A 22129-nucleotide genomic window follows, 5' to 3' on the forward strand; every position below is an offset into this window, starting at 1 on the left:
TAAAGAGAGTTATTACTGAGGTCTGTAGCAGCTAGAAGGCGGTGGTATTGATGTTTAGTATCTCTTATTGTATATTTCATTCAGTTTGTCAAGGTTCATCAACGTGCTAACAGTGTTGGGTGTTCATATAGATCCTGAACATTGACTTATTTTCTACAATATTAAATCAGTTCTTTCTTTGCTAACACTACATTTATCTGCCATAATTGATAAACCCTTTCTGTTTCCTTCACAGAGACATGGTGAAAAAAACACCTTGTCACCCTCGCTCCTGCCAGCCCCCCTCGCCCCTGCCAGCCCCCTCGCTTCTCCCTCCCAACCCCACGCAGGTGAGTGGGTACTGTCTATTGACAAGAAAGACTATTATGAAGGTATTTATTTATTAATAGGAAAGTAACTGGTGCGTTTTGTTTGAATAAATACTGTACATGTGTTAGCGCTTTGTGTGTATATGTATACTGTTTTTTTATGTACGTTTGTGAGTGTATTCACGATTTATTGATGAAAATTTGGTACATATATAACTGAATCTCAAAGTTCAGTAAAATAATTATATTACGTAACACATAAACTATCTTAACACTAACCTAACCTAACCCCCAGGTAGCGTTACAGTGTTTAATCATCAGGTGAAACAATTTGGGAACTCATCTTCAGGTAACCCAAGTAAACATTACTAAGATATTGTTACAGTATGACAATGTTAAGGATTGAAATGAACAATATAGGGTTATGCGTTGTTCAGTGGACGGGGAGATGCGTTTAAGTGTTATCTTAGGTTCAAAGTAAATATATAAATACAAAGGAACAATATCATAGTTTGAGGTTGTTGCGTTCCATGGTTAGTTAGGTCATTATTTAAAGGAAAGGGAACCAATATTTAAGAGACATTATTTCCCTCACGATGCAGTGTAGGTAGGCAGCCATCTGACCAAGCTTATTGCCATACTCCCTTCAGTCCTTCACCATACAACATCTACCATTGTTTCTATCACACGTGGTTTACAATCCTCGAATACAATTTTATGTTATGTTGGGTCACGTGAAGACTAGGCACCTCACCTTATTTCACTTGATTATTAAATATCCTATTGTTACCTGGGGAGCTTAGGTTGGGTTAACATTAGGGTGTTATTTATAAGTTGGGGTGCGTAATCTTCACGTGATCCGTCATGTTTTATGGGTTTGTGAGAACGACTGTGAGGGGGAATCCTGCTGTTGCTCTCTGGGGTGTAGGAGGATCAGCATGAGGCGGAGTGATGGCTTGGCTTGGTGTCAGAGCGTGGGTGAGGAGGTGGTGGCTGGTACTGTTTATACCTTATTATGATCACTGATTTTCTGAATAACTTGTACTCGCCTACTTCTTCCGCCTTTGGGATGGTGACGTAGGGAAAATATCTATCATAAGCAAAGGTGACCGTTTGTGTTTGTTGCAACACTTTACCAGGTGTCTTCCTGGCTTCCCATGCACACGTGACACTGCTCTCAAACAGAAAATGCATTTATTCTTCACACAATCAGTAGTCTGTCTTTTACTGTGCACCTGAAGCCAATTAACGCCACGTACACCTCTTTATAAGTAGCAACAATAAGCATCAACACTATTCAAGTGGCAAAATGCATGAACCACTCGTAGTCTCGGACCCACCTGACTGCTTCTCCTAGTGGTGGCCTCAGCATCTTAAACAGACGAGTTTTTGTAGCCTCTGGTGATGCTATTGTATTAAATTTACTTATTTAATTTCCACTCACTCTGCACAGTACAACAACACTAACTTGTATCATTTCTTTCTAGCGGGTGTTGTAAGACCTTGTAGAACTGAAACTGTTGAGCGTGAACCAGACTGACAGCTTAAGTGGCCTCAACAGTACGCTTAGATTTGTAATAATTGGATACATCTTCTTGATCCCAATCGAATAGAATTTGTTACGATTCTTGGGGGACTTGGACCTTGAGTGTCTTGGTGCAGTGTTTGTGTTGTAAGGTTTCCTTCACGACCGACGCCCTCTGCTTACCACCGTCTGTTCAGCTCAGGTTGGCTCTGGACAAATATCGTTTCTTTCACCAAAACAGAGCCCAACATCCGGGGTGCATTATGAATAGGAGTGACAGTCTGCTCCAGGCGGAAAATATCTGGTTAAGTGTGATCTGAGCAGCAAAGCAAGACTTTTAACTTCTTTACGAAACAAAATTCCGCACAGCATAATAGATCACCAGTACATCTCCAGGAATGCGAAAGCCCGCTTGATAAACTATACATAAAATTCATATAAGTTACATTAATAACTTACTGTACTTAGTGAGCAGTAGTTGTACAAACACTGCCATTATATGCTGTGGATGTTTACAGACCTTTATGATATTTGAGTTTCTTCATTTCGTCTATTAATGGTTCCATCGGGCATCTGAGATGACCTGTCAAGAGTCCTCCACCACCTGACCTGATAAGCTGATAACAAGATGAAGTTGGTCTCCTGGTTGCTGGGTGCTTGGCGTGAGATTGTCCAAACCAAACAAATCTTATTGACGTACTCACAGTATACACTACCTGCTGGTTTGTGTACTTGCATGTAAATGAAAAAATTATCACCTGAATAACTGTGCAGAGATTTACACAACTTAAGTGCATTCAGGCTGTCCTTTGTGCCGCCCCCCACCCACCCTACTGTAGGTGCCCCCCCATGTTGCCCACCGCTCTGATAACTCGGTAAGCTTAAGGAGATATTGTTACCGCTGGGGTACATTGTGGTGAGGATGTCTTACCGCCAGACTAATTTATTTTCATAATGTTTTCGATGTTCTATAATGCTCTTAACTTAATCCAAACTAACCTAACCTAAAGTAGCTTAATCTAATCCAACCTAACCTAACTTAATCCACTCAAACCTAACATAACTTAATCCAACCTAACCTAACCTAACTTAATCCAATCTAACCTACCATAAATTAGCTTAATGGTGACTAACCTAACCTTCCTTGGCCTAACCTCTTCCCTAACTTAACCTAACCTTCCCTAACCTGATCTAACTCCCTTCACCAATCTCCCTAACCATACCTAATGTAAACTAATTCCTAACCTAATCTAACCAAACCACTACCACCAGTTAGGTCAGGCCAGCGTGAGTTCCCCCATCAGAGACGTAACGGCAAAACGCGAGGTCAAAGTATCCCTAGTTACTGAATTCTTCCGTATTACATAACTACAGCCAAACCCTTTACACACAAACAACCACAGATCATTACAGCTACAGTGATTTACGTTATATTTCACAAATTATTCGTTAATTATGGTGATTATGGCGTAAGATGTAGGGAGGGCGTAGAGGTAAACGATCGTTGAGTTATTTGTTGGGTTATGATTGGTTGAATTGTCTAATGGTTTACTATTGTTTGTATACCTGCACTGTCAATGCATTTACTGAATCAATTTGTATGGCGATCTAACTGAATATCTACTGTATAGACCTATATTCAACTATAGGCTAACATCTCTCTGGTTCTACTCAGGGGAAGTGTAATGTTTTTTCTCCCTATTTGTCTATATATTTTCTCTCCATCCTTGTTGAGTGTCATTTTTTTTATTTCTACTCCGATTACAGCGAAATCTTTATATAACGGACTGTATGGAGAAGACAATCCGTTATATCGAAAGCCCGTTATATGTGAAACCTCCTTCCAACGTACTATATAGAGATGAAAGTCCGTTATATCCAGAATCCGTTAGATATTAAAATACCCCCGTCTCGCTCAGTTAGATGTGGTTAAGTGAGAAAATTTTGCGACTCGGATTTCAAACACAAGATGAAAACACATAGACGTATTTTGGTTTGTGTTTCTCTTGTATTATGACCAATAGGAACGAGGGTACACCTGTAGATTAGAACCACCAGCTTATTTCACCTGATAATTAAATATCCTAATGTTACCTGTGGGAGGAGGGAGGTTTAAGTTAGGTTACGCAACGTTAGATTAGGTTTGGGGAGATTAGAATAGGTAGGATTAGGTTAGGTTAGATTAGGATAGGATAGGTTAGGTAGAATTAGGTTAGATTAGGATAGGTTATGTTTGGTGTGGTTTGGTTAGGTTAGGTTAGGTTAGGATAAGTATGGTTAATTAAGATAGGTTAGGTGACATAGGATTGATTAGGTTAGTTTAGGATATTCAAAGTTAGGTTAGGTTAGATTAGCATAGGTTAGTTTAGGCGAGGATAGGAAAAGTTAGGCTAGATTAGGTTATAATAGGTATAATTAAGTTAGGTTAAGTTAGCCTCAGGATGGTTAATCTTAGTTAAAATAAGCAGGGAGAAGTCAACTATTCACAAGTCATAAATGCAACACTACACAAACACAGAATAATATGCTAAAAACCCACTTCAACTTATACAAACACGGTAATTGTTTAAAAGCCAGACAGAGTTGACCAGACCGGGGGGGGTCGTGTTTAATGTATTACTGCACTACTATGGTCTGTAAATGGAGTATTTTTAGGTTATAATATAAATTGAGTCACGAACTTTGTTACATTAAATATATTTTAAGGAATTTTGAGCTAACATTCGAGATTACCTGTAGATTAGTCATTCGAGCTTATTTCACCAGATGATTAACCTCCTAATTTGGCGTGGGAGGGTTATGTTAGGTTAATGTTATGATAGGTTAGTGTTAGGTTGTTTAATCATCAGGTGAAATAAGCTAGAATGTTATGGGAGCCTTGTGAAATGAAGTTAGATACAGGAATGAAACACTTTCCTTTAACTCCAAGTGACCCTGTACTGTAATGGGTCACCGTGTACTGAAATTAGATAATATAATTGTGAATAAGGTAATTTCATGAACCCAGATGATATATCCTTCACTTGGGCTGTTTGGAGTTGACTAATCTAGCGAGCTACTTAGGATGTACAGTACAGGGTGTCTCAAAAGATCGTGTGCATCAGAGATATTTAATGTTTGTTTTCTCATTGTCAAGTGAGGGAGGCATAATACTCTAACGAAGATGGAAGAGAAACTAACACAAGCGGAGGAGTCAGTTTAATATTCATGTACGGAAAGGTCGATACTACATGCCGAGCAGTCGCTTATATGAACACGATACCAGTCCTCAGCCCACTCCAGCCACAAGACACCAACCCTTAGCCCAGTCCAGCCATAAATCACCAGTCCTCAGCCCACTCTAGCCATAAGACACCAGCCCTTAGCCCTTGTCTACACCTGAGCCAGTAAGGGACACAGATTAAATGATATAGTTAGTGTCGACAGCTAATTTATTGCGTGAGGCGGAGGACAGTCCCACACCACGCTCTGATGACTCGTCTGCCTCATCACCACACACACACACACACACTCACTCACTCACTCACCTTGACCACTATCATCCATACAACACACGCCTTCAACACTACCATCACCCTCTCCTCCCCCTCCCTGCCTACTTCATTCCATCATCCTCCTATCCTGCCTGTTACACTTTACCACCTCCCAAGCATCCTCCTATCCTACCTGCCACACTCAAGGACTTCTTAATCATGCTTCACCAAATACAGACGTCAAGCCCACAGCCTGACTCTCTCGACCTCAAGCATACGGAAATAAATATTTATCCTCAGCCGTCTCGGACTGAAGGCGGGTCTTAGAAGGTGCAGTTTCTGTTTTTCCGTCCGTCCGTCTGTCTGTTTAAGGAGTCATAAACGCTTTAAATCGAAAAAAAATAACAAGAGACTTTAACCACAGATATATATTTACCATAATGAGATCACAGACGGGGTGGTTAAGCAACAGGACGGGAGGTGACTTGTTTCAGTGGTACTCTTATAACACTGCCATTCAGAGCTAATCCACACCTTGAGTAGTTTAGTTTTATAAATGATTCAAAATTCCCACTAACTTGAACTAACAATACGTCACCGCGACACTGTGATGATACACGGCATTAGAGTAGATCAAGTGGTTTTAAAAGACTGGAGGCACAGAAGGCACGTCCTCAGTCACGGGTTACATAGTTACATTACCTCGTGTTTTGGATATTGCGCTTCTGAGTGAGACGGGTCGTGCGATACAATTTACAACATGGAAGGCAAAGAGGATTTTCATTGTTTTGTTTTGTGTGTGTGTGTGTGTGTGTGAATTCGTCTATATTATGTCCCTAGCCTGATACAATAAACCTGCACAGTCTGAGATATCACAGCTGTTCAGTCTGACATACCACAACTCAAGGCAATTTTAACATTAACTCCCCAGCCAAACTGACGGTAAACCTCTTCTTCTCAGTCTGACAGAAGGATTTTTTTGGTGTTTTTCTCATATTCAACTTAAACATTCTGGGTCATGTACCTTTTCCCTGTAATCATAAACGTTTCTCTCACCCCCACCGCCTCATAACTCTGTACACAAAATCTATGCTACAAGTTAGGTTAGAAAAGTTTACCTTATTTACTCGAGAATATATTAATAAGCGTAACATTCCTGAACGTTGGTGGGTGTGGCGTGTGTGGTATTGACACTATTATTAAGGTTAGGGTAAATGGGAGGATTAAGTTACCTATTTGTGTGTACTAATAGGGACGGTCCGTTTATATGTAATAGGATGTTTGTTTGTTTATTGTGGGGGGGGGGGGAACTGTCGTGAAATATACAACAAAAGAGAGATTTTGTCGACGTGGGGATGATTAATTTTTATTCTGTGTTGTTGTAATGACATGAAAATAAGGCCAGATGTGGTGAGTCTTCTTTGGTTTAGTTAAAATATCCTTCGCTGTGAACTTCAAACTCTTTATAACTAACTTGGTGCCGTTCACAGATATCCTCGTGACACACACACACACACACACGCACACTGCTAACCTTATGCCACTAACCTCGTGACATTACCACCAGTAGCCTGTTGCACGACATCACCTGACTGTTAATTAAGGCCGCCTATGGTGCTGAACACGCTTGGGCTCTCTCACATTGTTTTGGTAGTTCTGCTGGGTCTTGGTGCTGGAGTGTGGTGCTGGGCTGTGGTGCTATACTGTGGTGCCAGGCTGTGGGGTTGTTGTGAGCTCCTGTTAATACTTACTGTAAGTTAGAGGGAGGCCAGTCTGCTCTGATGTCATCGAGTAAACATAAATAGGTGTAGGAAGTTCTCCAGCCTTGTGTTGACGTGTTTAGCCCCCAGCCAGACTAGACTGCCTTACTACAACTGTTCATTCTGTACTCATGTTGACAGTTGTAGTAAAGTGCTAAGCTAAGACATATTTGAAGTTAGAGTTAGCTACCTCTGTTTGTCATCAAAAAGTGTTAGGTTAAAAGTACAGAAGTGTTTGGCATGTTTCCACAACTGACGGAGACTTTGATGGCCAGTGATAATAAACAGTAAATATTTTAAAGGCACATGAGGAAATACTAGTTTACACGACTCGTTTTAGGACAAGTTCACGAACATTTGTGATATGATGTCGTAAGGTTATTTAAGATAGGTTTTCCAGTGTTAGGTTTTAACTTCTTGAAAACATCATTAAGAAATATCAGAGAACCTACGGCACCCATTGACGTCCGAGTGAATTCGGATTAAAAAACTGAAAAAAATCCTAATTCTTAAAATATCCCTTATCACAGGTGGGTTTGGATTTACTTAACCCTTGAGTATAATGAACTATTCCCTTGAGTACAGTGACAACCTCTTGAGCTTGATGAACTTTAAGACGTCGCACTCTAAGAGGATAAGTCGTTGTACTCAATGGGTTATGCCGTCGTACAGTACTCAAGAAGTTAAATCATCGTACTCAAGGGGTAAGTCATCGTAAGGGGTAAAGGTATAATACATTATAAGATATTATTCATATATTTTCTGGGTCGCGTTTGACAGCCTTTGTGTTAAGCGATAAATAACGCTAATTACCTTTAATAATATGGCGCTAAATTTGATTAAAAGCTCCAGTTAAATTTATGAATACATTTGGTACTATAGTTAAGCTGTTGTCGGTCAGTGTTTATGGGGATGTTTATATTCGTCTCCGTGTACACATTATCAGATGAAAGCCATTGTTCCAGTAGTTCACGATTGTACTGTACGTCTCGTCTCAAGTGAATGTTTGCTTACGGTAACGTTGTTTAGTTTAGTGAATTACCTGACGATTAGGCATTCTAGCTCCTTTTATTTATATCGTATTAAACTCCCTAACGATAACCTAATCTAAGTAAACGTAAACTAACCCAATTCATTGTGTAAAAAAATAATAGTAAAATACTGAATATTTGGGGTGAAATATGTATATAATGCCCGCTCACTGTTACACACACACACACACACTCAGCTAATCATATATAGAGCTACTCGCACATAGTTACACATAAATGCACAAACGCACATGTCATGAAAGTAAATGCAGTGTGTTCTTTGTAATGAGTAATGCACCAGTGTGTGAGACAAGGTCAGATGGTGTCACAAGTCATTTTAGTTTAACCTGAATATACTCTTAAACTCCTTCCTGTTAACCCCTCGAGTATGATGACTTAACCCCTCGAGTATGATGATTTAACCCCTTGAGTATGATGACAACCCCTCGAGTATGATGATTTAACCCCTTGAATATGATGACTTAACTCCTTGAGTATGATGATTTAACCCCTTGAGTATGATGACTTAACCCCTTGAGTATGATGACTTTACCCCTTGAGTATGATGACTTAACCCCTTGAGTATGATGACTTAACCCCCTGAGTATGGTGACTTTACCCCTTGAGTATGATGATTTAACCCCTTGAGTATCATGACCTCACCTCTTGAGTATGATGACAACCCCTTGAGTATGATGATTTAACCCCTCGAGTATGACGACTTAATCCCTTGATTATGATGATTTAACCTCTTGATATGAAGACTTAACTCCTTGAGTATGATGATTTAACCCCTTGAGTATGATGACTTAACCCCTTGAGTATGATGACTTAACCCTTTCAGTATGATTAACCCCTTGAGTATGATGAATTAACCCGTGAATATGAGACTTAACCTCTTGAGTATGATGATTTAACCTTTTCAGTATGATTAACCCCTTGGGTATGATGACTTAACCCTTTCAGTATGATTAACCCCTTGAGTATGATGAATTAACCCATGAGTACGAGACAACCTCTTGAGTATGATGACTTAACCTTTTCAGTATGATTAACCCCTTGGGTATGATGAATTAACCCTTTCGATATGAATTAATCCCTTGAGTATGATGACTTAACCCCTTGACTACGATGACTTAAGTCCCTGAGTATAATGCCATTGTACTAAAGGGGCTAAACGGATGGCTGTTGTTATAATGTTATTACTGTTTTCGTCTGTCTCGTGAACCTTCCTTGTGGAGTCTTCAGCACTGAGTGGATGATGGGAGAGCGAGATTACATGTTCCAGCTTCACCAAATTAATTAAAATCATGACACCGACAGATCCACTATTCCTATGCTGTACAAAATGTCCAAATATTACGCAAAATTAGATAATAAGTGAATATTTTTAATTAACCTTTAAATGTTTTTTTTCTTAATACCATGAGTAACCAAAAAGAAACTTTAAATAAACTCAACAGTGATATTTTGTGGGCAGTTGTATGTTGGAAGGTTTATATATGGCCGCAGTAGTGAGATAAAGGCAGCAGTCACACCAAATTTTAGCCAGGTAAGCGAAGACGAATATCATAGTTCCGGGCGATTTGTGTTTAGCGTAGAGATCAGTTTTGCGTTTAATATTACTCGTGTCATCTCATACTCACTTAAAACCTTCAGTATGAGCTGTCGATACACTTACCCATGACTGTGTTAACAAAATGCTACTGTTAAGACCAATAAAGATTTGTTTTCGTTGGTTTCATTTGACTTTCGATGAATCAGTGTTTAACATGATCATTGAAGGCGCCACGTGAGGAACTATAGAGCGGTCGGTCACGCCTCTGTTACGCACTGTTGGTAAGTCCTGGGCATGTACTAGCCCCTGGATGTATCTGTATTTGCACCTGTGTTGGTCGAGTCTGGTCTTAAATGAGCTCACACACGGTGCCGTCACAATGCTCTCTGGCAGTTTGTTCCAACGGCTTACAATTCTGACTCTGAAAAAACGTTTACCCTGACAATTTTCTGAACTTGTGGCTTCATCAACCTTAGCTGTGATCCCTAATGGGGCAGACATCCGCCAGCTCCAGGTATGAACACTCGACTGAGTAATGACCTCTGAGGTGTTTATAGACTTCAATTAAGTCACCCCTTGCCTGCCTATAGTATAAGCTAGGCAACTGCAGGCGTTCTACTCTCTCCGCTGAGTCCGGTGTAACTGACAGTCTCTCGTATATCTCGGGGACCAGATGGGGAAGCACCTCACTCTTGAAGGTAATTATCTGAACGACCGTCGTATAAGACTACTAGTTTAGTCACAGTCTTTCTCACAGTGGTAAATATTCGTCTTACTATTAGGTATAAGCTAAAGGGGGTTGTACTCAAGATGGAGTTGGAGCGTATTAAAAATGGATAACCTGCAGGTTAGGCGGAGGCCCCAGCTTGTTTCACTTGTTAACTTAACATAATCTAACCTAACCCCCAGGTAGCTGAGGTTGTTTAATCATCAGATGAAATAAACTGGGTGAGCTAATTCAAAATGTAATCACAGCAACAAGCAGACGCACGGCCGTGTATTGGGACAAGACAATGTTATTACGTCACGTTCAACCCTCCGGCGACCGTATGTAAACGCTGATACTGGTGCAGAAATATTCAGGTTTAAACCAGTGAAAATCAGTGTATTTTGGTGCAAATATAGATATTTCTTATAATCAGGTGATTATAACTGAAGGTAAAGCATGGAGTTAAACTAAAAATAAAAAGAAGGATGTATTAACTGCTGTAATAATAACTAAGTTACTGATGTGGCGAGCTCGAGTGTTGGGTGTTCGGGAGTACTCTAGGGAGAGACGCTGTCCAAAATATCACTCATTTCCAAAACTTCAAAAAATAGAAGGATATGTAGGTGCAACGTTGCCGTAGTATACAAAATGATAGTTTTCGAGGGATTTTCATTTTATATTTTAAATGGCCAATTAACGTGTCGATGTGACGTGATAGTCGTGCGCATGCGCATAATCCTTCATTGGCCACTCAGCAGGTGGTAAGGGCCGGTGCTTGACGGTAAAAAAACGAAATTCGATGACGTAGTCGGCAGACCGTGACGTCACTGTACCTACCCCGATGGTCCGTCGGAAAAATACCTAAATTGTTTAATTAGGCCTTTTCTGGGGTCAAATGCAAAATAAATATGATATAGATTAATTATGAAGGTATTTTATTTGATTTCCTTAATTTTATAATTGATAGTTTAGCCATACTGCTGTATGATGATGAATTGGCACGAGAGGAACACAAAGACAGTCATTTCGTCCTGCTCCATGTTTGAGTTCCAGGGGCGGATCCAGGAATATCAAAAGGTAGTTTTGGGTGGGGAAACCTGGCTAGCAAAGCGAGCCCATCCACTTGGGTGGGAAGGAGGTGTACTGTAAGCCCCACAGATTTTTTTTTATAAACTGACCAATATCATGGGCATTTTGGGGCCATTTGAAGTCATGTGCACTTGATATTAGGGGATATTCTGAGGTCAATAGCAATTATTTTGTCCTACACAAAAATGCCTGAGTACAATACTGCAATAAGGAATAGTATTGGAGTTTTCTGATGAAAAGGGAAGGGGTCCCCCCGCTGGATCCGCCTTGAGTTCAGTGCCATTCACATGACTTTCACTGTAGAGCCTTTGTCAAAAGCATCTACTGTACACGCCGTTATACATCGACTTTCGGCGAGTCCTTTAGTGTTAGTTTTTTATTTGTTGTTATTTTATCAGACATTTTAAAATTATATATATATATATATATATATATATATATATATATATATATATATATATATATATATATATATATATATATATATATATATATATATATATATATATATAATAGTTATCCTTTTTAACAGTGCATTTTCTATGATATTCACCCGTGGTATCATTCCATTTTCTACTTCTTGAACTCTTCTTACCTCATTTATTCAATATAATACTGTACTGCTCCACCCGATATTAAAGTTGTTTAAAGAATCTACTGTGCAATATTTCATACTAAATATATGCATAATAATTGTAAAAAGGAAATGAATAGTTACCGATATCCTATATATGTATTACATTTAACAAAGAAAACGTTTTTATGACGTCATGGTCTCGTAGCCAATCACAACGCGAAGATAATCAAATGTAAACAAAGTAGGAAATCGGAATTCCGGCCGGCTGCTGGACTTGGAAAATGGCGTGTGTGTGTGTGAAGGTTTTACTTTGGTTGACCGGCGAGTTATTCAGTGCATTTTGGAAAACGAAGCTGCAGCCGTTGACATCTTTGGACTCACTTTTTGTGAGTAAAGTGTCCGAGTGTCAGCGCTGTGTAGATCGCCATACGTGGTATTGTGATAAGAGACGGACACTGACGAAGAGAAAAATTTGATCAGCGTGGATTTACTCCTGCATCTCTTAATTAAGGTAAGTTTCTTACACACTGGGGTGGTCCGGGTGGCGGGGCTCCCCTGGCTAAGAAGTTAGGTTCCTGGTTTCTCCGGTTAGGTTAGACTTGCATATTGATATTTGAGAGTCGTTAGGTTAGGTTCTTGATGTTTTTGTTTGGCCAAAATTTCCATTTTTAGGATGTTCTTGATAAATTGAAAAACAAGATGAAAGCTAAATCATGTACCCTTTGAGTGTGGTAACCCTTTGAACACAATAACTTAATCCTTTGAGTACGAGAAATTAACACCATAATCACGGTCCAACGAATTAGCCAAAAGTACCCAAAAGTATATTAAATCAGGGTAAAATCTTAACGAATATATGTTTTACATCAATAAAACCTGATTAATAATGTTTTCATTGAAATGTCAAAATAATGAAATAATAAACATCGAAAAACGCTAAATTCTAAAGTCACCTATCCAAAATGGAGATATAATTACCGGTTTCTATTACTTTGGGGTATTTAACATAGCCGTAGGATTTACTTTTCGTTAGGTTAGGTTAGCGAAGTGCATCACGATGGATCTGAGTTATCTCCCTTGTTCACGAACTCTTTGGAATTTATCGTTCGCCAATACTGAAAGTTTTTCGCTGTTTATTATTTCATCTTACAAATTATTTTTACAAAATTACACTAAAAATATTATTAAACATGTTTTGTGTATGTATAACAGATATTCGTTAAGATTTTACCCTTATTTGCGATACTTTTGGGTACATTTGGGTACTTTTGGGTAATTCGTGGCTCCCCCATAATCACGATAACGTAACCACGTAAGTTCGATAACTTACCCCATGAGTACGATAAATTAATTTAGAGCATTACTGCTTTGGTATGTGGGAAGGTGTTGCAGCAGTGAAAAAAAGTTGTCGAGCAGAAGGCAGTTAAGGGTGTTCTTGGGCTAGTATGGAGATTGGGAAAATATGAAGTGAAATATTAAAGAGTCACGAACTGAGAATGTGTAACTTAATTCCTTTGGCCTTGTAGGTGGTGACGTCGACAGTAGTTCACGGAGACAGTAATTATAATAACCTGTTGCTCATTGGATAAGCTCAAGTAACATCTGACGGATCACCAATTGATGAATTTTGATCTATTTATTTGAGTCACGTTCTTAAAACATTAAAAGGTTTATTATACGTCAAAAATATGTAATGTAATGCAATGAATAACGATGAAGAAAGTTTGCATCTTTACAACGGGGAATTTTATTTTGAAAGACTTGTTAAAATTAATGTTCTTTGGAGGAAAATAGACTAAGAAATTGAGTACAGTTGAGTATTAGCTTAGATTAAAACTTACCAGTTACTTTGATGTTGTACGAGTTTAATAATTTGTGGTGTGGGAGGAAATGGTTGGGTGAGAGGGGCGGGCAGTAGTAACAGTGCTCGGCAGGGCTGCTGTGGTAACACTGAGGAGGGAACTGTAGTACTAAACTCCTCACCACCGCGCATGTCATCCACCCCTCGGGAAACGTGCATGACCTGTCCTCATGTTCCCGAACTTTGAGAAGGTATGCGTGTAGTCACAGTGACAGCCGTATTAATGACGTCACTGATTGGTAAACAAACCCATGGTTGGTATAGAAGTAGAAATATACAAACGCTGTTACCATTACCGGAGAATGATTACCTGCTGAAGATATTGATGTTCCGCAGTGTGAGAACGACTTGTTTTGATTCCATTTGCTCGCATATACTCACTCATTGACAGGTGTGGGGAGGTATACTGGACTTCTTTCGGTAATGAAGTACTGGTAAACAAAGTAGATTTTGATCAGTAGGAAAGTGTGCCATAGTTATTGATACCCAAATAGAACGTTGCTTGTTTTTAAATTGGCTGGGTTATATTTCATCTCGCAGGACTATTATGTTTATTTTAGAGGTTCAGGTTCACAACACAGAGGTGCATTACCCTGCACTGTACAGTACAGGTATAGGCGGACCTTCACCACGCTGGGATCATGACCTTTATGGCGAAATTGTTCAGCTTTAGTCTTAAGGTTTTAATTCAGTCAGTAAATACACCGCCAGTGCTAAAATACTGTGTTCTGTAGATGAGCAACTAACTAGACCCAGACAAAGGGTTTATATCGTGTTAGTATTATCAACACCTCCACATATTCAGTACTCGGAACCAGCGTTATTACACGTGGGTCTTGGACTTGATGATGGAGTATTAACATCAAACTTCTTTGTATAATAACATGGATCACGTGTCACCTGGCGGAGAGGTGTGGTGGAATAATCAGCTAGTGTAATGTAAGTAATACCGAGGGGGGAGGTACAACACTGGGATATTTTTATAGGTTTATCTATGTATTTGTGTCGGCTGGTCTGTGTTGTGTTGTATCAAGTCACCAAAGAGTTTCTCAACAGATTATTTGTGACGAGTCTTCCATATATATTTTGAGAGATATTATTCCTCGTTCACTTCTCAAACATATTCCCTTTACCTGGAATAAGGACGAATATATTGCATGGTATTTATAAATCGCTATCTGAAAAAATTATGGCCTGCGAGTGTTCATTTGATGTAGCAAAACGTCATAGCACATCAACACCTTCAATAGTATGTTGAATAATGGACGAAGTTGTGGCTGGTATCACCGTGGTAAGGTGGCTCCTCCGTCTGGTCGTTATCGCGTTATTAACAGATTAACAATATACAGAAAAATAAAAATGAGATACTTTGGTCATATAGTTAGGGATGGGGGGTAATAATATAAATATACTGGGCAAAGTTGAGGGTAGGAGGGCCACGGGAAGGCAGAGACAGGGTTGGATGAATTAAAAAAAAAGCAGCCCCAGAGAGATGCAAAACCTTATAGGATTGGTAAAAACAGCCCGAGAACATTTAGAGTGGAGGACTGCGGTCGCCAACCCTCAGATATGAGGTCGGTACAATGATTGATTGAATGTAACCGTATGTGGCGTAGTATGTTTGTCTTGAGCAAATATAAAAAATGCATTACGTAAGTACTCTGTAATTATTGTAGTAATCACAATATAAACATGGCGATTTTATGATAAACTTTATCAACGAAAGAAAATCCACTGCAGTTCGGAATTAAAAAAAAATAGTGAATATTTTAGGGAATGGATGTACAGTATCAGGGAAATGTTTGTTGACGCTGGTGTGGGCTCATATGGGTGTTGGTCATGCCACCTGCACGACCCGGGTCTTATTCACAGTTGAACTACATTATTAAGGCATCACCTCCTATAAATTTATGTATGTCCCACATTTTTTTCTTTCGTATACGCTCTTTCGTGTGTATATATCTCTACAGGACACACACACGCGAGCGAATGAAACGAGCCATTAAGCCGTATATTTACAGATCGTAATTACTAACAAGGAACCGATCAATGTTTAATCACTATTTTCTGCGGCTTCGTGGTTCTTAGGTATCTGAAGTCAAAATTGGATTCCTACAAATTGTACTATTTGACATTGTGCTACCTCGTGTGGTGGTGTTCGGGCAATGATAGATATCTGGTATTCTACAGTTATCTACAGTACACTTCATACCCTATAAAGACGTCTTAATGGTCATCACACCTGGCCGCGTCAGTTGGAGCCAAGTGTGAGGTAATAGGTGGGAGTGAGGCATCAAAGACAGGCGTGGGTGTTAGGAATTTTAGTCTCAACGCGTGAAACAGTCTTCCTCTAAACTCGAATCACGTGTCATGAGTAAGATTACCATCGTCCATTTGTGTATCTTTTGCTGCCACACTTCCACCTCTTCAAATGAGTTTTACAGGGTAATCATTTGTGTGAAGGAATAATAATAATAATAATAATAATAATAATAATAATAATAATAATAATAATAATAATAATAATAATCATAATAATATTAATAATATTAATAATGGCTAATTCCCTAAGCACCATACACTATACGGTTTGCTGTCCATGTGTTGGAATAGATAAAACGTCGCGGGCTGTTGAGAACTCCTCGATATTAAAATAATAGGAATCATACACAACAACATTTGAGAAGACACAGACGAACACGTGTTAATTGCTCTCTCTAACACTGGTAGTTTTATCTTTGTTATTGTGAATGTTGTTGACCTTCTGTAATTAACTTGCTACGGATCATAACGAGCGCCCATTATGGTGGGCGAGGAGGAGGAGGAACTTCTTTGTACTGTAGTTATTTTTTTTCGTCTGTCACGACGTAGTAATTGCAGGATAACGGCGCTACAACTAATTGTTTTCCGACGAGAATTGGGAGCGTTTGTTTTGTTACCAAATATCCAAAGGTCAACCACCTACACAGTGAACAAGGACATTCCCTTCACTCATGTCACTGTGTCACTGGGCATACTGTATATATCATTAATTTCTTAAACTGACTAATTATTCTCAATGAACCTTTGATGATGTTAATGCACTTAGTGCCTCTTAGTGACAGTGTGTATATAAAACACTATATGCTAAACCTTCGGTACGCGAGGAGGCAGCGTACCAGGCACTGCCCTCTACCGCCTTCATTTTCGTAACTTCGAAATTAGGCAGCAATTTACAGCTGGGTGAATTGGGAATGACCTGGGATAGAACCAGCGACCTTTAAGACAAAAGGCTATCGCTGTAATCCACTCGGCCGCCGCACTCTGTTAATACCAGTAAGAGTTAAGAAAAAAATCCATGACGATGACAGGTCTTACCCATCCCAATATAAACATCAAATAACAGTCATAAAACAGCCATTAATGTCGCCGTTATATGAAAAATTCTGAATGTAAAACTGTCCCAGATCTGTCACCAGAAGACTCTAAATAACGCTTAGGCAGTGAACACGTAATTTTTCCACTGAAAATATTTATACATAGAATTATTTTGTAATACTAATTCTAAACGTAACAAGTTCCAAGAGTTCCGTGTGCCTGTGTACACAAGCTGCCATAACTCTAATATGATGGTGTACAGTAGTAGTCCAGGTGTAGGATGACTCAGCACGAGTAAGGGTAATTGACGCTATTTTATTTTGCACATTCTTTAAATTATGAAATAAATCCCCAACTTATGTTTCTGTGGAAGCTTACGTTATATCACAACTATATGGTCTATATAAACCCACTTAGGAAAATTTAAGTTCAGGATTATTTTGTATTGTGGCAGCCCGAAACATGTATTGTACAGGTAAGAAAGACAAGGAAATGGTCATGGCTAGAGCAGGGGCTCTCAACCAGGGGAATTCAGGTTTTCAGGGGGGAACTGATTCGGGAGCAAGAGATATGTTCGATGAGAAATCAATCACAGAATTTTGGCCCTTGATGTGCGATTCCTACCCAAAAGTGGCAGAAAGAGCTATCCGTGCATTGCTTCCGTTTGTGTCGACATATCTTTGTGAGTCAGGCTTTTCAACTCTGTTGCAAATTAAAACGAAGCAACGTAGTAGATTAGAGGTAGAAAATGACCTGCGTTGTGCCCTTTCAAGCACTCCTCCGCGTATCCCAGAATTGGCGAAGAAAAAACAATCACAGGTTTCTCATTGACTGTAATCTTCATTTGAATAAAATTAATTACAAATTTACAATATCCTGGTATTCTATTGAACTTTTTGTTTCTTGCATTATGCTTCAGTTTGGTCTGTTAAGTAATTCATTATAAATAAAAAAAAACTATTTTACTTTTATTCAAGTTTTATAAATCGATCAACATTTTCAATTGGCATTTAATTTGTAAAACTCCACTATAAAAATAATCCATGTAAAATTGTAAATGTATATGTACTAATATGGAAAAAACAAAGGATTTTCAGTATTATATTCATATTATTTGGAATGCACTTTTTGAGGCAGACAATCTTGGAAAGGATGGGGGAATGACATTCTGACATCTGGTGAAAGGGGTGCATGGGGCAAACAAGGTTGAGAACCACTGGGCTAGAGGTTAATCTCACTGGCCAGTAGGATTATTCCCGAGGTAACTAAAGGCCGACCAACACGTGACTGTCACTTGATCCGATTCCCCGAGGCTTCGAGTCACATCCTGAGTGAGTTCGGAGCCGAAATCAAGGTCAAAACATCAGTAGCTACCCTGTACACACTCAGTATTGGGCAGGATTACGCAGCTAAGGATATTTTCCTGTTTATCTTGAAATTATATGAAATATACGTTCAATGACCTGTTACAGCTTATACTTTACAGTTACTTTGATGCACTCAAGTTGTGGTCGCTTGTGGAAATTGATCTTATTTCCACGAAGGACCAAGTTAACAATCATAAGAACATAAGAACATAAGAAAGTGGGATACTGCAGGAGGCCGACTGGCCCATACAGGGCAGATCCCTTTCACACCCATCCCAGCACTTCCATGTGCCTATCCAACTTCGTCTTGAAGCTCCCTAGCGTCCCCGATCCTACTATAGCACTCGGTAGCCTATTCCACATATCCACAACTCTATTACCAAACCAGTGCTTGCCTATATCCTTTCTGAATCGGAATTTATCTAATTTAAAGCCATTTGTTCTAGTTATTTCGTTATTACTGAGCTTCAGAACATCTTCCATTTTACCCTTGTTAATCCCACTTACCCACTTGAACACCTCTATCATATCTCCCCTAACTCTACGCCTCTCTAATAAATGCAAGCCTAAGCTTTTCAGTCTTTCTTCATATGGAAGGTTTCTAATATTATGGATCATTTTTGTCATTCTTCTTTGTACTCTCTCCAAAGAATCTATGTCCATTCTATAATAAGGACACCAGAACTGAACCGCATAATCCATGTGTGGCCTCACTAATGCTAGGTAAAGTTTCAAGATAACGTCAGCAGTTCTGTTACTCACAGACCTAGATATGAACCCAAGAATCCTGTTTGCCTTTTTGCGAACGCTAATACATTGTTTTCTAGGTTTCAAGTCGTTGCTAACAAATACACCTAGATCTTTTTCACAATCTGAGTTTTCTATTTCCGTGTTACCTAGTTTATACTTAACGTTTGTATTCGTCTTCCCTATCTGTAGTACGTTGCATTTATCAGTATTAAAATTCATTTGCCAGTCTACTGACCACTCATGTAAGGTATCTAGATCTCTTTGAAGGTGTTCAAAGTCACTGTCTGAATTTATCACTCTCCCCATTTTGGTATCATCTGCAAATTTACTAATCCTACTAGTTATACCTAAATCAAGATCATTAATGAATATAACAAACAGCTTAGAGCTTTTACCCAACTGAACCTTGATGAAGGCGGTACGGCTACAATGGTGTTGGTGTTGGTGAAACAGGAACATTTTGTAAAGTTGGTGGTTCTTAAACTAAGTGTTGATGGAAATAGCTAAGTGTTGTTGAAGACAGCCACAATAGTGTTGGTGAGGACTGCTTCATTGATGTTGATCACCAGTATCAGTGGTGTTGATGGAGACAGCCACAGAGGTGTTGGTGCTGGTAAAAATGTTCTAGCCACACGAGTCCCCTATAGTATGGGAGACTTGGGGTCGTCACATGACCTCCACTCACCCTACGTCACTACACTCCATAGTAAGTCTGTTTTTGTATAGCTTTCCTCTTATTGGTATTAGTACATATTAGTTGTGTCCCATGGCAAGTAAATGTCAGTTCGTGTCACCTTATATCAAATATAGAAATATGAAAAGAAAACAATGCTGCTATTTTGTTCAAGTCAGTGTTCGGAATAATGTTTAACAGTATGTACGTAAATGTGATACAAGCTATGGTTAACTATGTAATACACCAAGTTTATTACAACAAAGTCAAGGTCAAACGAGCAATAAAACCCCATTATCTCCAAACGACTTGCAGAATTTGTCTAGGGATTGTTATTACGTTGTCTCTCAATAAAATATTAAATTACTGTGTGGTTACAGATAAATAAGTCAGCTACCTCACGTATGTCACAGTAGAGTGTCAAACGCTTTTACTTTAGTTCGTGATAATTATACTCTTTTATTTTACTAAATTTTAAAGTCACGCTCATAACGTAATGATGATGTTATAACCTATATCTGCATTTTTAAAAGGTCTCTTAGCACTAATTTAGTTTACTAGCTTGACAACTATTAAGATTAAGGAGGTCACATCGTCTTGTTATGTGTTAATGTTAAGAACATAAGAACATAAGAAAATTAGGAGTCTGCAATAGGCCGGTTGGCCTGTGCATGGCAGCTCCTGTCGAGAAGTACTACCACTCTCTATCATCCATGAATCTATCTAGCCTCCTTTTGAAACTTTCCAGAGTTCCCGCACTTACTACAAAGTTGCTAAGCTTGTTCCACTCGTCCACCACCCTATTTGTGAACCAGTTTCTTCCTATCACCCTCCAAAACCTAAACTTATCCAACTTGAATCCGTTGCTCCGAGTCCTATCCTGCTCGGATATTATAAGAACTTTATCTATATCCCCTTTATTGATTCCTTTCACCCACTTAAATACTTCTATCATATCTCCCTGCACTCTTCGTCTTTCTAGGGAATGCAAGTTAAGTTTCTTTAGCCTATCCTGATATGGAAGGTTTCTAAGTCCCTGAATCATTTTTGTCATTCTTCTCTGCACCGACTCTAGTGAATTTATATCCATTCTATAATAGGGGCACCAGAACTGAACCGCATAATCGAGGTGTGGCCTGACTAGCGCAAGATATAGTTGCAATAAGACCTCTGCACTCTTGTTACTTACACTTCTAGATATAAAACCCAATACTCTGTTTGCCTTATTTCGAACATTAACGCACTGTTTTCTAGGCCGTAGGTCCGGGCTTACAAGTACTCCTAGGTCTCTTTCACAAGTCGACTTCTCTAGGTTGATGTTAAGGCTGTATACATTATAAGTATTTGTTCTTTCAATATTAAGTACGCTGCACTTGCTGGTGTTGAATTTCATTTGCCATTTTTCAGACCACCCCTGCAGTTTATTTAGATCCTCCTGTAATGCATTTGCATCCTGCCCTGAATTAATTTGCCGTCCTATTTTGGTGTCATCCGCAAACTTGCTTATGTCACTGCTGATCCCAGTATCTAGATCGTTTATGTAGATTATGAACAAGAGTGGGCCTAGTACTGACCCCTGGGGAACCCCACTGGTTACACGGCCCCACTCAGATTTAACACCATCTACGCTGACCCTCTGCGTCCTATCGGTGAGCCATGATTTTATCCAATTTAAAACTTTCCACTCGATACCATGAGCCTTAATTTTTCTCAGAAGCCTCTGATGCGGTACTCTGTCAAATGCTTTGCTAAAGTCTAAGTAAATAACATCGTAATTTTCGTCATTATCTACTACCTCGAAGACTTTCCTAAAAAACGTTAGCAGATTTGTTAGACAAGATTTTCCCTTTGTAAACCCATGTTGAGAGTCGTAGATTAATTTGCTTTTCTCTAGATGCGATCGGATGCTATCTGCTATAATTGATTCAAGAAATTTCCTCACTACTGACGTCAAACTGATCGGCCGGTAACTTGACGCTGATGCTCTGTCTCCCTTTTTGAATATGGGTACTACGTTTGCCTGTTTCCACAAGTCTGGTACAACTCCAGTGTCTAATGATTTTGTAAATAAGTTTACGAGGGGTCCGCTAA

This window comes from Homarus americanus, unplaced genomic scaffold (assembly GCF_018991925.1).
Source record: "Homarus americanus isolate GMGI-L3 unplaced genomic scaffold, GMGI_Hamer_2.0 scaffold28, whole genome shotgun sequence".
In the NCBI taxonomy this organism is placed as follows: domain Eukaryota; kingdom Metazoa; phylum Arthropoda; class Malacostraca; order Decapoda; family Nephropidae; genus Homarus; species Homarus americanus.